At 45.6% G+C, this 21,258-nt stretch overlaps 1 protein-coding gene across 1 annotated transcript in view; it reads right to left on the reverse strand.

The window, feature by feature from the left end:
- The window catches only part of TCF7L2 (transcription factor 7 like 2), a gene marked incomplete in the record, with an annotated part of 292,196 nt that overhangs the window by 206,227 nt on the left and 64,711 nt on the right, over positions 1 to 21,258 (reverse strand).

Below are 21,258 nucleotides of genomic sequence, written 5' to 3' on the forward strand. Positions count from 1 at the left end.
AAATGATGAGAGAAAAAAGCCACACACAGCAACAAACGATAAGAGCGACTGTGATGTGGAAATCTCCGGCAGCAAAGCATGCATGTGGCTTTCTAGAAAAAAACCAACACATTATCTCGCAATTCGGCCACATTAACCACCGTGGTTTGAACTGCTACTATCTCGCTTATCATAGACGCCAGGAACATTCTGCAGAAGGAAGGCAGAGGACGCTTTCCTGGCCTGCAAAGTCTGGACCCGCTGCCAAGAACCGGCCACATATCACACTCTACAAAGAATGGAAAAGACCTGGGGAGAGAGGACGCCGGCCCGAGGCCACATGGCAATGTACACACATTTATGTACAGTATATATATATATATATATATATATATATATATATATATATATATATATATATATGTATACAGTATACGTCCCCTGAGTGTTTACACTGCACTACACCAGAAATAAATACCTACAAGGCACAAATCAATGTATACCGGAATACACCAGACCTGGACCGACATGCACAGGACCATGGGGGCTCAAGATTACAGCAAGAATTGTATACATATATCTATCTATATATATATATATATATATATATATATATATATATATATATATATATATATATATATAGACATTTCTATATTCATATATATACCACCAGATTCTGTTTATTAGCATAATTCACCAAAATCTATGACAGGAAAACTGTATGTGTATAAGAGGCTTCATCTCGAAGATCATTTAAAATATAGTCATTAAATAACCATTCTGATGTTTATACAGTACACAAGTCATTTGTGTACATCCCACCTGTCCCCCCAGACACCCATTCCACTCTCCCACCTTTTTTTCTCCACCCGCCCCCCCTACAATCACCTAAATATCCACAGCAACACCCCCCCCCCTTGCCTTTCTCCGATCCCCATCTTTCGCTTTCCTCCTCCTCCTCTCCCCCCCCTTTCCTCCTCCTCTACTCCTCCCTCTTTGTCCCCTTCTCTCTCTCTCTCTCTTTCTCTCTCCTTTCACCCCCTGCCCTTCCCTCTTGCTACCCCCACTTTTACTTTCCCCCGCATTTCCTCTCCTTCACCCCTTCTCTTTCCCCTATTCCCCTTCTCTCTCCTCCCCTTCCTCCTCCTCTCTCTTTCTCCCACTCCCAAATCCCCCACCCTCTTTTCTCTACCCCACCGCCCTCCTTTCCTCTTCTTTCTCCCTCCCCCCCTTTCCTCTTCTTTCTCCTTCCCCCCCTTTCCTCTTCTTTCTCCTTCCCCCCCTTTCCTCTTCTTTCTCCCCCCCTTTCCTCTTCTTTCTCCCCCCCTTTCCTCTTCTTTCTCCCCCCCTTTCCTCTTCTTTCTCTCTCCCCCCCTTTCCTCTTCTTTCTCCCTTTCTCCCCTTCCCTCTTCCCCCTCCTTTCTAGCCCCTCCCCTTCCTCCTCCTCTCTCTTTCTCCCACTCCCAAATCCCCCACCCTCTTTCCTCTACCCCACCGCCCTCTTTTCCTATTCTTTCTCCCCCCCTCTATTATTATTTCTTCCTCCCCATTCCTATTCTTTATCCCTCCCCAATCCTTTTCTTTCCCCCCCCCCCCTTTCCTTTCTCCCTCCCCCTTTTTTCTTCTTTCTCCCTCCCCCTTTCCTCTCCCTGCCCCCATTTTCTTCTTTCTCCCTCCCCCCTCCTTTCCTCCCCTTTCACTCTCCTCTCTCACCATGCCTCTTCCTTCTCTCCCCTCCTTTCTACTCATCTCCCTTCTCCTCTACCCCCCCCCCCCATTCCCAAACGACACCCCTCCCCCTTTCCTTCTCCTGCCCTTTCTCTCCCCCCTCCTCCTCTCTCACTCCACTCTTCTTCCTCCTCTCTCCACCCTCCTCCTCTCTCACTCCACTCTTCTTCCTCCTCTCTCCACCCTCCTCATCCCCCCCCCCCCCATACCAGTAAAAAAAAAGATCTCCACTGTTTGATTCATCCAGCTCTCTGATCATTTGCCTAAATAGGTCTTACGGCCAAATTTTTTAATTTTAACAAACTTTGTTGCAGATTCCTACCCTTCTTATTGTGAAGGAATAGCTGTTTGTTTGTCTGTGTCCATGTGCCAAGTGAATCTGTATAGAAGTGTGATTATAATTATCAATCAGCTGGTGCAACCTGCAGGGCTCGAATGAGGAAAGTTGTAGGGTCTGCTTCCTTTTACACGTGATTTCCTATTGGGAGTATCTCACCAAAAATTACCTTTTTGTTGCAGAGGATGCCTGAAATCTGACTTGTATCTTAGTGCAGACTTCTGGGAAAATCAGTGAGCCAATCATACAAGCAGGAAATGCAATATCTGGGGGGGTGTTCTGTACGCCATCTGTGTAAAGAACACTTCCAGGTAGCCATATTGCATTTTACAGAAAATTACAGCTCTACAGATTGAAAAACGAAAGGTCATTTTAATAACATTCAATTACAATATGGCTTGTGTAGCAATTGTATACGCTATATTCATTGTTTTTTTATTTGCCACCCCCCCCCCCCTACACACACACACACACACACACCACACACACACACCACACACACACACACAAAAAGTGGAATTACCCTTTAAACGGAGTGGTAAAGATGAGATTTTATTCTGTCCCCATTGGGGCGATTTCCCTTCACTTCCTGTCTCAGTGACCACATTGCTGTGTGAGCAGAGCATTCCATTTACATTCTCCCATACATTCCTTTTAGAGAATCCGCTGGTGGGCTTGTGGTTAGTGGCCGGAGTTCCACTTTAATGATATTCCGAGCCTTCGGTGGCCTGTCTGTGACTTCCTCACCTTTGTCACAAGCTAGTATTCCAGATCACCAGGTTGGAAAACGAAGGAACCAACCAGGTACAGTATCCATGTCAAAGACTTCATTTTCCACTTTTTGACCTTTAGGCTGCATTCACACTTTTTTTTTAGCGATTTACATGCGAATTTGTGTGTCGCATAGTGCTGCCCTATGCGCATTTGTAAAGAAAAGTGGGGATGTGGCGCTACCTAAAATGACACAGTGTATGAGTATGGGGTAAATGATCAAATGTGAAACCCAGTGCACCTGAACCCAATCTTAAGTTCTCATCTCAGTACAAATAAACTGGTATGCGCATTTGTCACCTGAAAAAAGAAGCTCCTACTCCTTTTCAGGTAACATGTTTCAAGTGGCAGAATCACATCGCGTTTGGGCTGCATTAAAGGACAATGGCACTCAAATGCACGTCACGCGATTGTCACGCGTTTGCCAAGCGATTTGGAATCACAGGCAGAATCATTGCGATTCTGCCTGTGATTCCAAATCCAAAGTGTGAATGGAGCCTTAGGCTAGGTGGCACTTTTCCACTGGGGTGCGTTTTATTACCGTGCGTTTTATTAGGCGTTGGCGTGCGCAGCCCATTTAAAAAAAAAAAAAAAAAAAAAAAAAAAAAAACAGCCTGGCAATGCACCTCCACGTTCCAAAAACAGACACGTACCTTTGTTGCATGCACATTCATCAGTAAGCTGCATTGCTGCTACTCAAGTAATGCAGATTCCCACAAAGCAATAGTGTGAAGTGAACCGGAACAATAAAAAAAGTGGTGAATAGTCAGCGAAAATGCCAACGTTTCATAAATATTTACATTTTTCTCGAGTTCCTCCAAATTACTACACACCCCACCCCATTACACTGAACATGGCCTCGTTCTCAAAGGTATCACATAACTGCTCCAATCCATCTCGGCGTCATTAATACGCCTTACAGAAAACCGCGGCGGCGCGTTTCCGCCTGGTGGACTTTTTTATCGGGTCATTTGCGCAGTCCGAGTACGACAATAGGAGTCGGTACATCTTATTGTCAGCCTGGTTCAGCCGAGCCATTAGTAAAGACGCCTAAGCCGGCGAGCGTGGCAGCTCGCTATCCGTCAGCCGAGAGTCCTAAGACGAATGTTCGCTGGCACTCGTACATCATTCGCAAATTGGTCCAAATGAATTAAACACGGCTCTGCTTAACATTACGAGGTTTAAATGGATTTTCTCTCTACAGGTCTGCCCCGTAATTGTGTTTATCCATCTTGTCGGCGGAGAGCTCCAGACCTGCGAACATCATACTCACGCCGGCCTGCATTTTCTGCTCCGCTGGCACATGCGCACCGGCTCATAACAGGTAATTCAAACAACAATTAGGCTGATGACAGACTGTATGTCAATGTCGGACCCTCGCACCCCCTCCAACCCCCACCACCACTGCCGCCCGCACCCTCCAGCCAGGATGGATTACTCTGGCGGTCTTGTGCCTTCAATCATCAGGCTTGTGAAATGAGTCGGGACTCTCTCTGCCAGGACAATACAGTCTGTCATCAGGGAGCCTTTCATCCACAGTTGTTTTCCTTGTCACTGCAGTTTGAATGCTTCTCACCTTTACAGATGATAAAAAAAAAAAAATTTCATTAGGTGACTCCATGGAGCAAACCTTACTCAACATTTTCAACATGGAGGAACCCTTGAAATAACTTTCAGGTCTCAAGGAACCCCTGTTAACAATTAATATCTACACCTTACAGCACATTGCCAGGAGATACACTATACTGTGAAAAGTATTGTGAGGCCTGCCTTTACACACGCATGAACTTTAGTGGCATCCCAGTCTTAGTCCGTAGGGTTCAATATAGAGTTGGCCCACATTTTGCACCTATAACAGCTTCAACTCTTCTGGGAAGGCTGTCCACAAGGTTTAGGAGTGTGTCTATGGGAATGTTTGACCATTCTTCCAGAAGCGCAAGTGTGAGGTCAGGCACTGATGTTGGACGAGAAGGCCTGGCTCTCAGTCTCCGCTCTAATTCATCCCAAAGGTGTTCTATCGGGTTGAGGTCAGGACTCTGTACAGGCCAGTCAAGTTCCTCCACCCCAAACTCACTCATCCATGTTTTTATGGACCTTGCTTTGTGCACTGGTGCTCAGTCATGTTGGAACAGGAAGGGGCCATCCCCAAACTGTTCCCACAAAGTTGGGAGCATGAAATTGTCCAAAATGTCTTGGTATGCTGACGACTTAAGAGTTCCCTTCACTGGAACTAAGGGGCCAAGCCCAACCCCTGAAAAACAACCCCACACCATAATCCCCCCTCCACCAAATGATTTGGACCAGTGCACAAAGCAAGGTCCATAAAGACATGGATGAGCGAGTTTGGGTCGTTATAGCTGCAAAGGATGGGCCAACTTAATATTGAACCCTACGGACTAAGACTGGGATGCCATTAAAGTTCATGTGCATGTAAAGGTAGGTGTCACAATACTTTTGACAATATAGTGTATTAGAATATATAAAATTGGACAGACTTCCTGTATTTGACTTCTAGTCAACAAAATTATTGTATTAATAATGAAATGATGCAATAAATACGAGACCAGAAAAAAACAAATTGAAATGTTCCCTTACATAGTGGTCAATGGATAAATGTTCCTTACAGTTATAGTCATTGGAAAAGTGCCCCCTTACAATGGTGGTCAGCGGAGAAGGACACCCTTACATCAGTAGTCAGTGGGAGATGAACCTTTTATACTGGTGGTCAGTGGAGAAGGGCCCCATTAGATTGGTTGTCAGTGGGAAGAATGTTCCTTTCTTTAATGATCACTGTGAGAAGGAAATTGGCAGCCAGTGGGAAACAAGTCTTTTATGAGTAGACAAGGACCCCCTTATATTGCTACTGAGTAGAGAAAGATCTGGTGGTCAGTGGGGGAAAGGCCCATTAGATCGGTCATCAGTGAGAAGAATGTTCCTTACTTTGATGGGCCCTTATATCAACAGTCACTTGGGCCGTTTATACTGGTGGTCAGTGGAGAAGGACCGCCTTAAAAATGCTGGTGAGTGGAGAAAGACCTCCTTATTTTGGTAGCCAGTGTAGAAGGATCCACTTACATTTGTGTTCAGTAAAGAAGGAACTGTCTAAATTTGTGGTAAGTAAATATGGAACCCCCTACTTTGGTGGCCAGTGGGTGAAGAGCCCCAATACCATGGTGGTCAGTGGAGAAGGACACCCTTATATTGGTAGCCCATAGTGGGAGACAGGCTTTTTATGCTGGTGGTCAGTGGACGTCCTTGCTCACCAGCTGGAAGAATGTTCCTTACTTTGATAGTCACTTGGGGAAGGACCTCCTGATATTGGTAGTCAGTGGGATAAGGGCCTTTTATACTGGTGGCCGTTGGACAATGATCCCCTTACAATGCTTGTGGTTGGAGAAAGACCTCCTAACATTGGTGGCCAGTGTAGAAGGATCCACTTACATTTGTGTTCAGTAAAGAAAGAACTGTCTAAATTTGTGGTCAGTAAATAAGGAATCCCTTACATTGGTGGTCAGTGAAGGCGAAACCCCTTACGTTGGTGGTGAGTAAAGGACCAGGTTGGTGGTCAGTGACAGGGGAATCCCTTACATTGGTGGTCAGCGGAGAAGGAACATTTTACATTGGTTGTCAGTGAAGGAGGAACCCCTTACATTGATGGTCAGTGAAGAAGGACCTCTTTACATTGGTGGTCAGTGAATAAGGAACATCTTACATTGGTGGCCAGTGAAGAAGGACCTCCTTACATTGGTGGACAGTGAGGAAGAAACACCTTACATTTGTTGTCAGTGGAGAAGGAACCCCTTATATTGGTGATCAGTAAAGATGGAACCCTTTACATTTGTGGTCTGTGCAAAATCAGTCAATAATTAGTCTATAGTTGGATGCTACTGAAATTAGTTTGCACAGCATCCCTCTGCTGCTGGTTCAGATAGGCAGTCCACATATACTGTTTCAGATTAATTTTTCCCGAGCCCTGATCAAGTAGATACAGTCCCGGAAATTTACACACAAATTATTATTGGAATAAACTTGCATTTGGAATTGAAAATTATGATATGGCCCATCAGCTTGCAATTCACTCCTCCCTACCATAACCCAAGGTTACTATGGAAGCCTTCAAGTGACCATACACTATATCATCTGATTGTACAATCTCTATACAATAATCTTTAGAGTTACCAAACTATGTAGTATGCAGACAAACCCAAACAACCAATTGCATTTTAAATGAAGTAGAGCTTCAATAAAGGAGATTGTACATTCAGATTGCATAGTGTTATGGCGAACATTTGGGCCAAACCATAGCTTGCATTTTGGTGAGTTTGTCAGTTCCTGCTACCAATGTAAGGGGTTTCTTCTCCGCTGTGACCACCATAGTAAGGGGTTTCTTCTCCACTGACAACCAATGTAAGGGGTTCCTTCTCCACTGACCACAAATGTAAAGAGTTTCTTCTTCAGTGTAAGATATTCCTTCTTCAGTGACTACAAATGTACAGTAATGGGCTCCTTATCTGCTGGACTTCATGTATGGCCAGCTTTACAGTGTGTAGATTTAAATATAGAAATTCTCTACTTTTACACTTTTACCATAATATTGACGGAAAAGCATTGTATAAAATAAACATATAAGGATCTTCAGGAGTTCCAGTCCTTCTTATCTACTTTCCTGTAGCATGTATCTGAACAGGACAGTGATGAGACCTAACAAGAACACATAGCCTTGCATTCACAACATATTGACCAAACAATCAGCTGAAAAGTCCTGGACGGATGTTGCATCTCAAGAGCAACTGTTTCTGAGACGGAGAGACGTATTTATTCTTCTCCAGCTGTACAAACAGCCCAAAGTGAGACGGTTATTTACACATCCTGAGCACTATCTGGTCCATGACAATACCGAAAATCCTCCAATACAAAGAGCTCTTTATGGAAGCGCTTTACAATGTACTGCAAGTTTACCCTGGAGAAGGTGGCTGGGGCAACGTTTCTGCACTGCTGGTCTCCTTTCTGCAGGGTGAAGGCTAGTTCAGGCGGCACTACGCCGAAGAACGTGACCCCCGCCAACACCTGATCTGCCAAGAGTGCGGTAAATGCAACAGATGATTATATACAGTATATGGCCAGGTATGGAGCTGGACTGGGCTGGAGTACAATGTCCAGCCACAGACTTGGTAATTTCCCACATGTATAGTGCTAAAATATAACACAGTGCTGTACACAAACCTAACCATGTTACCTTCCAATGCCGTCATCGCATTCATATGGTAGCCGCACACTTATCAATTAGATAATTTATACTCATTAAATTGAAAAAAAATAGCAAGCACGGTGATGTAAGGGAGGGAGGGTGGGGGACTCTTGGCTTCTGATGTTGGGGGGGGGCTCTGGACATCTGATGTAAGGGGGAGGGGGTGCTCTGGAAATCTAGTCCTACTGATACAACTGGCCCTTTGAGGGCAACCATATTGCTGATACGGCCCATGATGAAATTGAGCTTGACACCCCTGGTTTACATGAAAGAGACAAACCACTTATCATTGGCAGGGGTACTTACAATGATCAGCTTTTAATTATTCAGGCAAAATCTTTATTCCAAAAGGAAAAAAACTTTGCTGTAACTGATTAGTGTAAGCTGGAGTTTGGCTTCAATGTGTTAGTGTACCCAAATCTGCTAATACATTTAACACTCCCTTCCCCACAGACTGACAATGCTGCTGTCTGCTGTTTCCCTCTTGCTCCTTCATCCAGAGTGGGGGGCGCTCTAATACAGGAGGTGTGTTACTGGCCATATCACCAGGTGAAAACAGAGGGGAAAAAAAGCCTAAAAGAAAACTAATGCAGCCACCACATCTAATGATCAATAAGTTGCAAAATATTAAATTTTTGGTTTTGGGTTTAATACCGCTTTAAATTAATTCTTAATGGCACCCCCACACATCTGCTAAAGTGTGTTGTTGCGTTTGGTGAGGCATGATCTCGCAAAAGGGTAAGGGGCTTCTTTTGCACATTTTCCATGTGTAGGACAACCCATTGAAATGAATGGGCTCCTTTACATGTGACGCTCAGGAATGCAAAGAAAACACATGGAAAGGTGAACGCACTTTGTCGTGCCTGCATGGGGGTGAACGTAACCTCACACCTACTCAACTTTCCATTGGGGTGATTGTGATGTGTTTTGCCCAAATTTTTTCCGCTAAAGTCCTTTTGTGAGATTTGTATCCAGCAAAGTGTACAGCCGTGGCCAAAAGTTTTGAGAATGTCACAAAGTCTGCTGCCTCCGTTTTCATGATGGCAAATTGCATATACTCCAGAATGTTATGAAGAGTGATCAGATGAATTGCAATTAATTGCAAAGTCCCTCTTTGCCATGAAAATGAACTTAATCCCAAAAAAAAAAAAAATTCCACTGCATTTGTGAAGAAGGCTTTAGGGGGGAAGTCCAGAAAGCGCCAGGATTGTCTCCTACAGTTGATTCAGCTGCGGGATCGGGGCAACACCAGTCCAAAGCTTGTTCAGGAATGGCAGCAGGCAGGTGTGGGTACATCGGCACGCACAGTGAGGAGAAGACCTTTGGAGGATGACCTGGTGTCAAGAAGGGCAGCAAAGGAGCCACTTCTCTCCAGAAAAAAACTTTAGGGGCAGACTGATATTCTGCAAAAGGTACAGGGATTGGACTGCTGAGGACATTTTCTCTGATGAATCCCCTTTCCGATTGTTTGGGACATCCAGAAAAAACCTTGTCTGGAGAAGAAAAGGTGAGCGCTACCATCAGTCCTATGTCATGCCAACAATAAAGCATCCTGAGACCATTCATGTGTGGGGTTGCTCCTCAGACAAGGGAGTGGGCTCACTCACAATTTTGCCTAAGAACACAGCCATGAATAAAGAATGGTACAAAACATCCTCAGTGAACAACTTCTTCCAACCATCCAAGAACAGTTTGGTGAGGAACAATGCCTTTTCCAGCATGATGGAGCACCTTGCCATAAAGCAAAAGAAATAACTAAGTGGCTTGAACAAAACATTGACATTTTGGGTTCATGACCAGGAAACTTCCAAGACCTTAATCCCATTGGGAACTTGTGGTCAATCCTCAAGAGGTGGGTAAACAAAAAAACCCCACAAATTCTGACAAACTCCAAGCGTTGATTATACAAGAATGGGCTGCCATCAGTCAGGATGTGGCCCAGAAGTTGATTGACAGCGTGCCAAGGCAAATTGCAGAGGTCTTGAAAAAGAAGGGTCAACTGCAAATATTCACTCTTTGCGTAAACTTCATCTCATTGTCAATAAAAGCCTTTGACACTTATGAAATGCTTGTAATTCTACTTCAGTATACCATAGTAACATCTGACAAAAAGATCTAAAAACACTGAAGCAGCAGACGTTGTGAAAATTTATATTTGTGTCATTCGCAAAACTTTTGGCCAGGACTGTATTCGTTTAACAGAACCCAATTACACAGAGACAAACACACTGATCTGTTTATAAACAAACCCGTGGGATGTGCTGCTTTTATTCTATCCTTTGGACCAAGTTCCTTCGGAAGGACAGAGCAGAGGACATTGTTACAATACGGGACAAAGGGCAGAGGGAGTTTTCCTGGGCCGCAGGCCATTCTCGCTCTCAGCATCCCAAAGCAAACAGATAATTAGCACCGGGGTGACCTCACTGACGCCCTTCTCCATGATAACGCGTACCTGAGCTCCCAGTGACAGCGTGACTCACGCCTGTGTCATGTAGATAGGAGAGCTCCCCTCCCATGGCTTGTGCTGAACTAGCAGCCGGGCCGGGGAGGGGGAAGAGGGGGTCGGGAGCCTTCATCAAAAAAAAAAAAAAAATGATCCAGAGTCAATCTGGTGCCAATCCCATCAATCAGGAGACTGGTACTAACCGTGCACAAATGCCATTGATGAACGCAGGTGGCGATGGAGGATATTACCTACTTTATTCTAACCCCCCACCCCCACCCCAGCCTGCGCTGCCACCTGACCTGCTTACTCCATTTTTACATTAACATGAGCTTCCTGGTCTTACTAATTATGCCATCCCGAGCGACCGGGTGCAGGGAGGCCAAATGACACGCCGCCCCCGGCTACACGCGGATTAATTAGGTATCAAATTAATATTAAAGAGGGCACTACACCTAAAACACTAGTTAATCTGATGCAAAAATGCTTCCGTTAAAGTGGAACGCGTGCAATTATCTGCTGGCAGGAGCAAAATTTTATCATTTATTTAATACGGAAATTTATATAGCGCCAACAATTTATGTGGCGCTTTACATACTGTCAGTCGCGGCCCCCACTGAGCCTACAATCTAAGGTCCCTATCTCACATGTATAAACATTACGAAAATCAACACAGGAAAATGCAAATGCTTAGTGCAGTCGTTTCCAAACTGCGGCCCTTTGCTTGCCTTTATCTGGCCCTTGGGGCACTATTCCTCCTACTGACATTAACAATGGGGCAAGTTCCTGCCAATGACACCAACAGTGGGGCATCATTTCTGCCACTGACACCAACAGTTGGACAATATTCCTCCCACTGACATCAATGATGGGACAACATTCCTCCCACTGACACTAATATTAGGGTATTATTCTTCTCATGGACACCAATGAAGGGATATCGTTATTGACATCAGGACATTTTCTACTCCAGCATTTCTTAACTCCAGTCTTCAAGGTGCCCCAACAGGTCATGTTTTCAGGCTTTGCATTATTTTGCACAGGTGATTTGATCGGTTTCACCGCCTTAGTAATTACCATGGCCAATTCATCTGAGGGAAATCCTTAAAACATGACATGCTGGGGCACCTTGAGGACTGGAGATGAGAAACACTGCTCTATTCCCACTGGCCACGGTCTGGCCCCTCTAAAGTCTGAAGGATAGTAAACTGGCCCTCCGTTTTGAAAGTTTGGAGACCCCTGCCCTAGTGCATTACCACCATAAAAGTTTATTGGATACAACTGTAGCCATGAGGAGACAGATTCTGACCATGTGAACCACAGTTGGAAGGCTAACGTGTTTTGGGGGATGTGCCCAAAACACATTACCCTTCCAGCTATGGTTGTCACAATGGTGCCTTCCAAATATGGTTGTCAATGCAATGCGTCATTCAATGCAGCCCTCCACAGACCATGAAATATACAAACTACAAAAGACACACAGGAGAGTGCAAATGCCTTAAAACCATAAAAGCTTTAGGGTTACAACCAGTTTAATACATTTTCCATCAAACTAATATCTGCACTGCATAACTTTGCTTCCACCCTGGGATCTGACCACTGCACACCCTATACAACCAGTTTAGTGTCACTTTAGGAACAAACGTTCCCATGAAACTCTGTTGCGATAAACTGATAGAGTTTAGGTTAGGCATAAGGGTTAAAGGGTAAGGGTTTAGGTTGGGCTTTGAAGGTTATGTACAGTTAAGGGTTACGTGTAGGCATGTGCAATTCGTTTCGTTCCGAATTCGTTTTTTAACGAATTTCGACAAATTCGTTAATTCGGGAATATCCTAAATAACGAAAACCCGTTTAACGAATTTTTTCCAAATATTCGTAAATTCGATAAAATTGGACATTCGTAAATTCGGGCATTCGAACATTCGTACATTCGCAATTTACATTCGTACATTTGTACATTCGTGCATTCGTAAATTAGTGAATTCGTAAATTTGTAAATTCGAAAATTCGGAAATCTGAAATAATAGTTAACTAATAATAACTTAACCATTAGTAATTACTAGTAACTTTTAATTTATAGGTATTGTAATTTCCTTTTAAATTTGGCTGTTAGTGAACGTAACACGTACAAATTTATCTGAAGTTATGAATGATCCGAAAAAACGGAATGGAACGTAATGAATTAATAATAATAAATAACAATAATAATAATAACAACGTTTTATTATTATTATTTATTGTTAATTTGTTCCGTTCCATTTGTTTAGATGCAGCATTCGTTTTGGATAATTCGTAACTTCGGTTAAATTTGTATTTGTTACGTTCACTGACAGTCAAGTTTGAAAGGAAAATACAATACTTATAATTTAATAGTTAGTTACTATTTCAGATTTTTGAATTTTCGGGTTTTTGGATTTTCAAACTTCGAATTTACAAATTTCCGAATTTTCTAATTTACAAATGTACGATTTTACGAATGTATGAATTTACGAATGTACAAATGTAAAAATGTACGAATGTACGAATGAACAAATGTACGAATGAACGAATGTTCGAATTACGAATGAACGAATGTACGAATGAACGCATTTACGAATTTACGAATGAACGAATTTACGAATCGCGATCATAACGAATGACCCGAAAAACGAAAAAAAAAATAAACTAATGAAACGAAAACGAAAATAAACGAATTTTTTTGGTTGTGCACATGTCTAGTTACGTGTTGGGATTATAGTTTGAGTGAAGATGAAGGTTAGGTTTTAGGGTTTAGGTTAAGATTATCATTAACATTTAGGGCGTAAGGCTGAGTTTGAAGGTTAAGGGGTTGGGTTAACATTACTGTTAAAGGTTAGAGGCTAAAGTTTTTAAGTTTTGGGGTTAAGTATAGAGTTATTGCTTAAAAGAGTAGTATGGGTTTTTGGCTTTTTTTGTTTTGATTTTTTAATCATACTCACCTAGGTGGATGCTGCATCTGTTCCCCGTCGGCTCTAAGGCTGAGAACCAAGTGATCAAACACTACCGATCGCTCGGTTCTCACAGCTCCCTGAGCAGAGAGTTGGTGACTATCAGTGACAGCTCTCTGCTCTGCCGCCCGTGCTCACTGGAGCTGTAGAGGGGGCGGGAGCGCCCGACTCATCCTCTCAGTGGTTTACTGAGAGGCTGAGCTGGGTGCCGGTCCAGGCATGTGGGCAGATGTCCACGTTATTGTCGCGATCTTGCCCCAGCCTGGACCGGCTCTGTGACATCAGCGGACAGTGGACTTCAGCCTGATGCAGGGCCGTCTTTATGGCAGGGCAAAAGAGGCAGTTGCCCTAGGCCCTGTCATTGTTGTGGGGCCCAGAGCAGCTGCCTCATACTTGCCAACTATCCCAGTTTATATTCCCTTGTCCCTTGAAGATTTAGTCTTGTGCTGTGTCCCAATATCTCAGTGTGAAGTGCTGTTACTAATGTTGCCCAGCTCTGCCCTATTGCCGTGCCCCTCACTACATACTTGCCAAAGATTTCCATCTTTGCTCTACATGATTCAGAATATGCCACAGTGTACTGCCTCCTAACTAATCCCATCCCCCACCACTGCCACTGATCCCAGGAGTCCTAGGATCCCTGGGAGTTTTCTGTCTATTGATGGGTCCCCTCACCTCCCCAGTCCATGGCGTGCAGGCGGTGAGGAGATGATGTGCTGTAACCAATCAGTGAGCAGTAATGATGTCCACTAACCTCTAGCAACCAATCAGTGAGCAGTAATAATGTGCAGTAACCTCTAGCAACCAATTAGTGGGTGGTAAGGATGTCCAGTAACCTCTAGCAACCAACCAGTGAGCAGTATTGATGTACAGTAATCTCAAGCAACCAATCAACAAGCAGGAGCCATGTGCTGTAAACTTTAGCAACTAATTAGTGAGCCGTAATGTGTGCTATAACCTCTAGCAGCCAGTCAGTGAGCAGTAATGATACATTGTAACCTCTGCCAACTAATCGGGGCCCAAAAAAGTGTTTGTCCAGGGTCCAATCAATATTAAAGACGGCCCTGGCCTGATGTCTCCCGAAAATGGGTCACAGGCATGCAGAACAATCTGCACTGTGATCCACAGGAGAAGTACAGCCAAACAAGCTTTGGCCATACGTCTCCTTTAAGTGTTAGGGTTTTGTTTTTAGTAAGGCTGAAGGCTAAAGGGTAACTCCACTTTCATGTGAAAAAAAATAGCAAATAAAAAAAAATATATACAGCATATACAATTGCAACACAAATCATATTGTAATTGAATGTTATTTAAAATGACCTTTCCTTTTCAATCTGCAGCTCTATAATTTTCTGTAAAATGCAATATGGCAACCTGGAGGCATTCTGTACACAGATGGTATACAGAACCCACACACACACACACACACACACACACACACACACACACACACACACACAGAAATGTAATTTCCTGCTTGTGTGATTGGCTCACTGATTTTCCCAGAAGTCCGTACTAAGAAACAAATCAGATTTTTTGGCACCCCCTGCAACAAAAATTTCATTTTTTGTGAGATACTCCCAAAGGGAAATTACATCTAACGGGATGCAGACCCTGCCACTTTCCTCATTAGAGCCCTGTAAGTGCAGCAGCTGATTGATAATTATAAAACCATTTCCATTAGATTCAATGTACACATGGACACAGACAAACAAACAGCTATTTCTTCAGAACAACAAAAGGTAGAAATCTGCAACAAAGTTTCTTAAAATCCCTCCAATGTACATAGATCACCCAGAGGGGAATGTTTTTTACTCAACAATAGGGATGAGCCGAACACCCCCCGGTTCGGTTCGCACCAGAACCCGCGAACGGACCGAAAGTTCGCACGAACGTTAGAACCCCATTGACGTCTATGGGACTCGAACGTTCGAAATCAAAAGTGCTCATTTTAAAGGCTAATTTGCATGGTATTGTCCTAAAAAGGGTTTGGGGACCCGGGTCCTACCCCAGGGGACATGTATCAATGCAAAAAAAACTTTTAAAAACGGCCGTTTTTTCGGGAGCAGTGATTTTAATGATGCTTAAAGTAAAAAAAAAAAAAGTGAAATATTCCTTTAAATATCGTACCTGGGGGGTGTCTATAGTATGCCTGTAAAGTGACGCGTGTTTCCCATGTTTAGAACAGTCCCTGCACCAAATGTCATTTTTAAAGGAAAAAATCTCATTTAAAACTGCTTGCGGGTTTAATGTCATGTCGGGTCATGGCAATATGGATGAAAATCAGTGAGACAAACGGCATGGGTACCCCCCAGTCCATTACCAGGCCCTTTGGGTCTTGTATGGATATTAAGGGGAACCCCGCACCCAAATTAAAATAAGGAAAGGTGTGGGGCCACCAGGCCCTATATACTCTGAACAGCAGTATACAGGCGGTGCAAACAAGACAGGGACTGTAGGTTTGTTGTTAAGTAGAATCTGTTTGTAATTTTGAACATTTTTAACGTGTTTAGCTCCAGCCAAAAAATCTTTTCTAAGCTTTTTGGAAAACATAGGGAAGGGTTATCACCCCTGTGACATTTGTTTTGCTGTCTTTCCTCCTCTTCAGAAGATTTCACCTCACTTTTTTGTCCCAATGAAAAATGTTTTTTGAAAATTTGGGTTTTTTTGTGGAACAAGGATTGGAAAGCATCAGTGGAAAGGAGAAATTGTTTTCCCATATTAACTCTTACAGGAGAGAATTTCCCTTCCTAGGGGTAGATTTCATCTCACTTCCTGTTGTCTCCTTCCGTTTGCAAGTAGGAGTCGTTTGTAAGTTAGATGTTTGAAAGTAGGGTCCTGCCCTATATACTCAGCAGAAATTTGGGCCTTAGGTGTTGCTGTGGCCACAACACTGTAAGCCCTCACAGGGCCCTGCTGTGAAATATTAGATCAAGAATTGTAATTACATGCCCCTGTTGAACAGGAGCTGAAAAATTAGGCCTTAGGCACTGGTGCTGGTGCCACAACACTGCAACCCCTCACAGACACTCTAGTTGGAACGCAGGAACGAGCCCTGCTGCAAATTATTGCTTCAAAAATTGTAATTACACGCCCCTGTTAGACAGGGGCAGAAAAATTGGGCCTTAGGCACTGGTGCTGGTGCCACAACACTGCAACCCCTCACAGACACTCTAGTTGGAATGCAGGAACGAGCCCTGCTGCAAAGTATTGCATCAAAAATTGTAATTACACGCCCCTGTTAGACAGGGGCAGAAAAATTGGGCCTTAGGCACTGGTGCTGGTGCCACAACACTGCAACCCCTCACAGACACTCTAGTTGGAACGCAGGAACGAGCCCTGCTGCAAAGTATTGCATCAAAAATTGTAATTACACGCCCCTGTTAGACAGGGGCAGAAAAATTGGGCCCTAGGCACTGGTGCTGGTGCCACAACACTGCAACCCCTCACAGACACTCTAGTTGGAATGCAGGAACGAGCCCTGCTGCAAAGTATTACATCAAAAATTGTAATTACACGCCCCTGTTAAACAGGGGCTGAAAAATTGTGCCTTAGGCACTGGTGGTGGCGCCCAGAACCAAAAATGTTCTTACAAGCTATCAGCGTGATGATTGAGGAGGAAGAGGATAATTACTCAGGGATAGTCACTCAGCATCAGCATAGGCAGTCTTTGAAGGGATCTGAGATTTCAAAAAAAATTATTCGGTTACATCAGCATCAGGTGCTTGGTAGCTGGTGGTGATCCAAGACTCATTCATTTTTATGAAGGTCAGCCGATCGACCGAGTCGGTGGACAGACGCACCCTGTGATCGGTTACCACGCCTCCAGCAGCACTGAATGTGCGTTCCGAAAGAACGCTGGATGCAGGACAGGCCAGTAGCTCAATTGCATACTGTGCAAGCTCTGGCCAGTGATCCATCCTCAAGACCCAGTAACCCAGAGGATTTTCGGTGGGAAAGGTGTCCAAGTCTGATCTTGCCCCTAGGTATTCCTGCACCATGTAAAACAGACGCTGGCGATGGTTGCTGGAACCGATCATACCTTGGGGCTGCGGACCAAAAAATTGTCTGAACGCATCGGTCAGACGGCCACCTTCTCCACCGCTCCTTCTTTGACTGACCGAAGCCTCAGCAACACGTTGTCCAGAAACAGGAGTTTGTAACCTCCCAGTCTCTGGGAACGCGTTGCACAGACCTTTCTGCAAGGCCTCCCGAAGATGTTTCATCCTCTGCTCCCTCTGCGATGGCAAGATAAGGTCCGCAACCTTACCCTTGTAACGTGGATCAAGGAGGGTTGCCAGCCAGTATTGGTCCTTCTCCTTGATACCACGAATACGAGGATCCTTACGCAGGCTTTGCAGGATCAGGGAGGCCATGCAGCGTAGGTTTGCTGAGGCATTCGGTCCGGAGTCCTCTGGGTCACTAAGAACGACATGGTCCGCAGCCACCTCCTCCCAGCCACGTACAAGTCCATGTGTTTCTTGGGACTGATCCCTTAAAGACTGCTGCTGATGCTGAGTGCCAGGCTCCACCTCCATACTGACACAATCTTCCTCCTCCTCCTCTTCCTCCTCGTCCTCTTCCTGTGTGATCGGCGGGCACGCAGGAACACTGTCTGGATAAAGGGGGCCTTGAGAGCTAAGGAAGTCCTCCTCTTCCTGCCTCTGTTCTGCCTCAAGTGCCCTGTCCATTATTCCACGCAGCGTGTGCTCCAACAGGTGGACAAGGGGGACAGTGTCACTGATGCATGCACTGTCACTACTCACCATCCTCGTGGCCTCCTCGAATGGTGACAGGACAGTGCATGCATCCCTGATCATGGCCCACTGGCGTGGGGAAAAAAAAACAAGCTCCCCTGACCCTGTCCTGGTGCCATAGTCGCACAGGTACTCATTGATGGCCCTCTGCTGCGTGTGCAGCCGCTGCAGCATGGCCAACGTTGAGTTCCACCTGGTGGGCATGTCACAGATTAGGCGGTTCTTGGGCAGGTTAAACTCCTTTTGGAGGTCCGTCAGCCGAGCACTGGCATTATATGACCGGCGGAAATGCACACAGACTTTCCTGGCCTGCCTCAGGACATCCTGTAAGCCCGGGTACCTGCCCAAGAACCGCTGCACCACCAAGTTAAGGACGTGAGCCAAACAGGGCACATGGGTCATTTGTCCCTGTCGGAGGGCAGAGAGGAGGTTGGTGCCATTGTCGCAAACCACCATTCCTGCCTTAAGTTGGCGTGGCGTCAACCACCTCTGAACCTGCCCCTGCAGAGCTGACAGAACCTCTGCCCCAGTGTGGCTCCTGTCCCCCAAGCACACCAGCTCAAGCACCGCATGGCATCTTTTGGCCTGCGTACTTGCGTAGCCCCTTGAACGCCTACGGAGCACCGCTGGTTCCGAGGAAGAGGCCATGGAGGAAGAAGAAGAGGAGGGGGTGGAGGAGAGAGGTGTGTCACAATCAGCATTTTGGAGGCGTGGTGGCGGAACAACCTCCAACACTACTGCACCTTGTCCTGCATCCTTCCCAGCTGCCAGCAGAGTCACCCAATGCGCCGTGAAGCTTAGGTAACGTCCCTGTCCATGCCTGCTGGACCATGAGTCAGCGGTAATATGCACCTTACCGCTGACCGCCCTGTCCAGCGAGGCATGGACATTGCCTTCCACATGCCGGTAGAGAGCCGGAATCGCCTTCCGTGAGAAAAAGTGGCGTTTGGGTACCTGCCACTGAGGAACCGCACATTCCACAAACTCACGGAAGGGGGCAGAGTCTACCAACTGAAAAGGCAGCAGTTGAAGTGCTAGCAATTTTGCCAAGCTAGCATTCAACCGCTGGGCATGTGGATGGCTGGGAGCAAACTTCTTTCGGCGGTGCAGCAGCTGGGGCAGGGAAATTTGCCTGGTACAATCTGACGTCGGTGTACCAAAAGCAGATTGCCCACAAGTACTTGGCTGTGACACACCTAATTTTACACCTTCATTCCTCTCACTGCAGGTCTCAGAGAGGACTGAAGGTCTAGTGGGGTTGGAAATCTCAGCTGATGAGGAGCAAGGAGAGATCCTCTTTGTTCTTTGGTGTGGGTCTTTTAGATACGCTTGCCAACGAACTGCATGGCAGGTCAACATATGTCTGGTCAAGCATGTGGTACCCAAGCGGGAGATATTTTGGCCACGCGAGATACGCTTGAGACATATGTTGCAAATAGCAGCGGTGCGATCTGATGCACTCGTCTCAAAAAAGGCCCACACCAAAGAACTTTTTGAATAACGCGCAGAGACTGCAGCGCCCTGCACATGTGGAGCTTTGGGGTGTGATGCAGTCAATGTGCTGCCCTTAGGCTGGCCCCTGGAGGGCATCCTGCCTCGTTGGTGATGTGCTGCCGCCTCCTCCTCCTCCTCCTCCTCCTCCTCCTCCTCCTCTCTCCTATCAGGCACCCACGTTGAGTCAGTGACCTCATCATCCCCTCCCTCCTCATCACTGGAGCAAACCTGGCAGTATGCTGCAGCAGGGGGAGCATGACTGCCAGATTGCTGTCCTTCTTGGGCACCCCCTCTGTCCGCGCTCATGTTACTGCCTTCATCGAGCTCAGTATCGTCATCAGAGCCTTCCAAACGCTGGGCATCCTCCTGGAGCATGTACCCAACACTGTGGTCAAACAGTTCGAGGGAATCCTCATGAGGACATGGTGGAGCTAGGGAAGGAGTCACTGATGACATTGAGCTGAGGGAAGAGGCCGCTGCTTTGCCAGACAAAGCACCCTGGGCATGGGTGAGAGAGGATGAGGAGGATGAGGACGGCTTGGTCATCCACTCGACCAAGTCTTCCGCATGTTGCGGCTCAACATGGCCAGCTGCCGAAAAAAAGGCCAAGCGTGTCCCATGGCCACGTGCTGATGAGGATGCACCGTCTCCACGACCAGCACTAGACACAGAGCCTGCTTGCCCTCTCTTATTGGCTTGTGACTGTCTGCCTCTCCTTCTTGGCCTTCCAGACATACTAATGGCCTGTAGCTGCACTAAGCTGGGATAGAACACCTGTAATTTTCTTCAAGTAGCTTTATATACTGTAACCAGACAAGCCTGCCTGTCAGTAGGAAGATAACAGGAACGGATCTAGCTGAACACTGTGAGCAGGACGCACTGTACTAAATGTAAATAGTCTAGCTGCCTGACCGTGGTACTAATAGGATCAAATAGAACACCTGTAATTTTCTTCAGGTAGCTTTATATACTGTAACCAGACAAGCCTGCCGGTCAGTAGGAATTTAACAGGAACGGATCTAGCTGAACACTGTGAGCAGGACGCACTGCACTAAATGTAAATAGCAGGAACGGATCTAGCTGAACACTGTGAGCAGGACGCACTGCACTAAATGTAAATAGTCTAGAAGATAACAGGAACGGATCTAGCTGAACACTGTGAGCAGGACGCACTGCACTAAATGTAAATAGTCTAGAAGATAACAGGAACGGATCTAGCTGAACACTGTGAGCAGGACGCACTGCACTAAATGTAAATAGCAGGAACGGATCTAGCTGAACACTGTGAGCAGGACGCACTGCACTAAATGTAAATAGTCTAGAAGATAACAGGAACGGATCTAGCTGAACACTGTGAGCAGGACGCACTGCACTAAATGTAAATAGCAGGAACGGCTCTAGCTGAACACTGTGCGCAGGACGCACTGCACTAAATGTAAATAGCAGGAACGGATCTAGCTGAACACTGTGAGCAGGACGCACTGCACTAAATGTAAATAGCAGGAACGGATCTAGCTGAACACTGTGAGCAGGAC

This window comes from Aquarana catesbeiana, linkage group LG08 (genome assembly GCF_042186555.1).
Source record: "Aquarana catesbeiana isolate 2022-GZ linkage group LG08, ASM4218655v1, whole genome shotgun sequence".
In the NCBI taxonomy this organism is placed as follows: domain Eukaryota; kingdom Metazoa; phylum Chordata; class Amphibia; order Anura; family Ranidae; genus Aquarana; species Aquarana catesbeiana.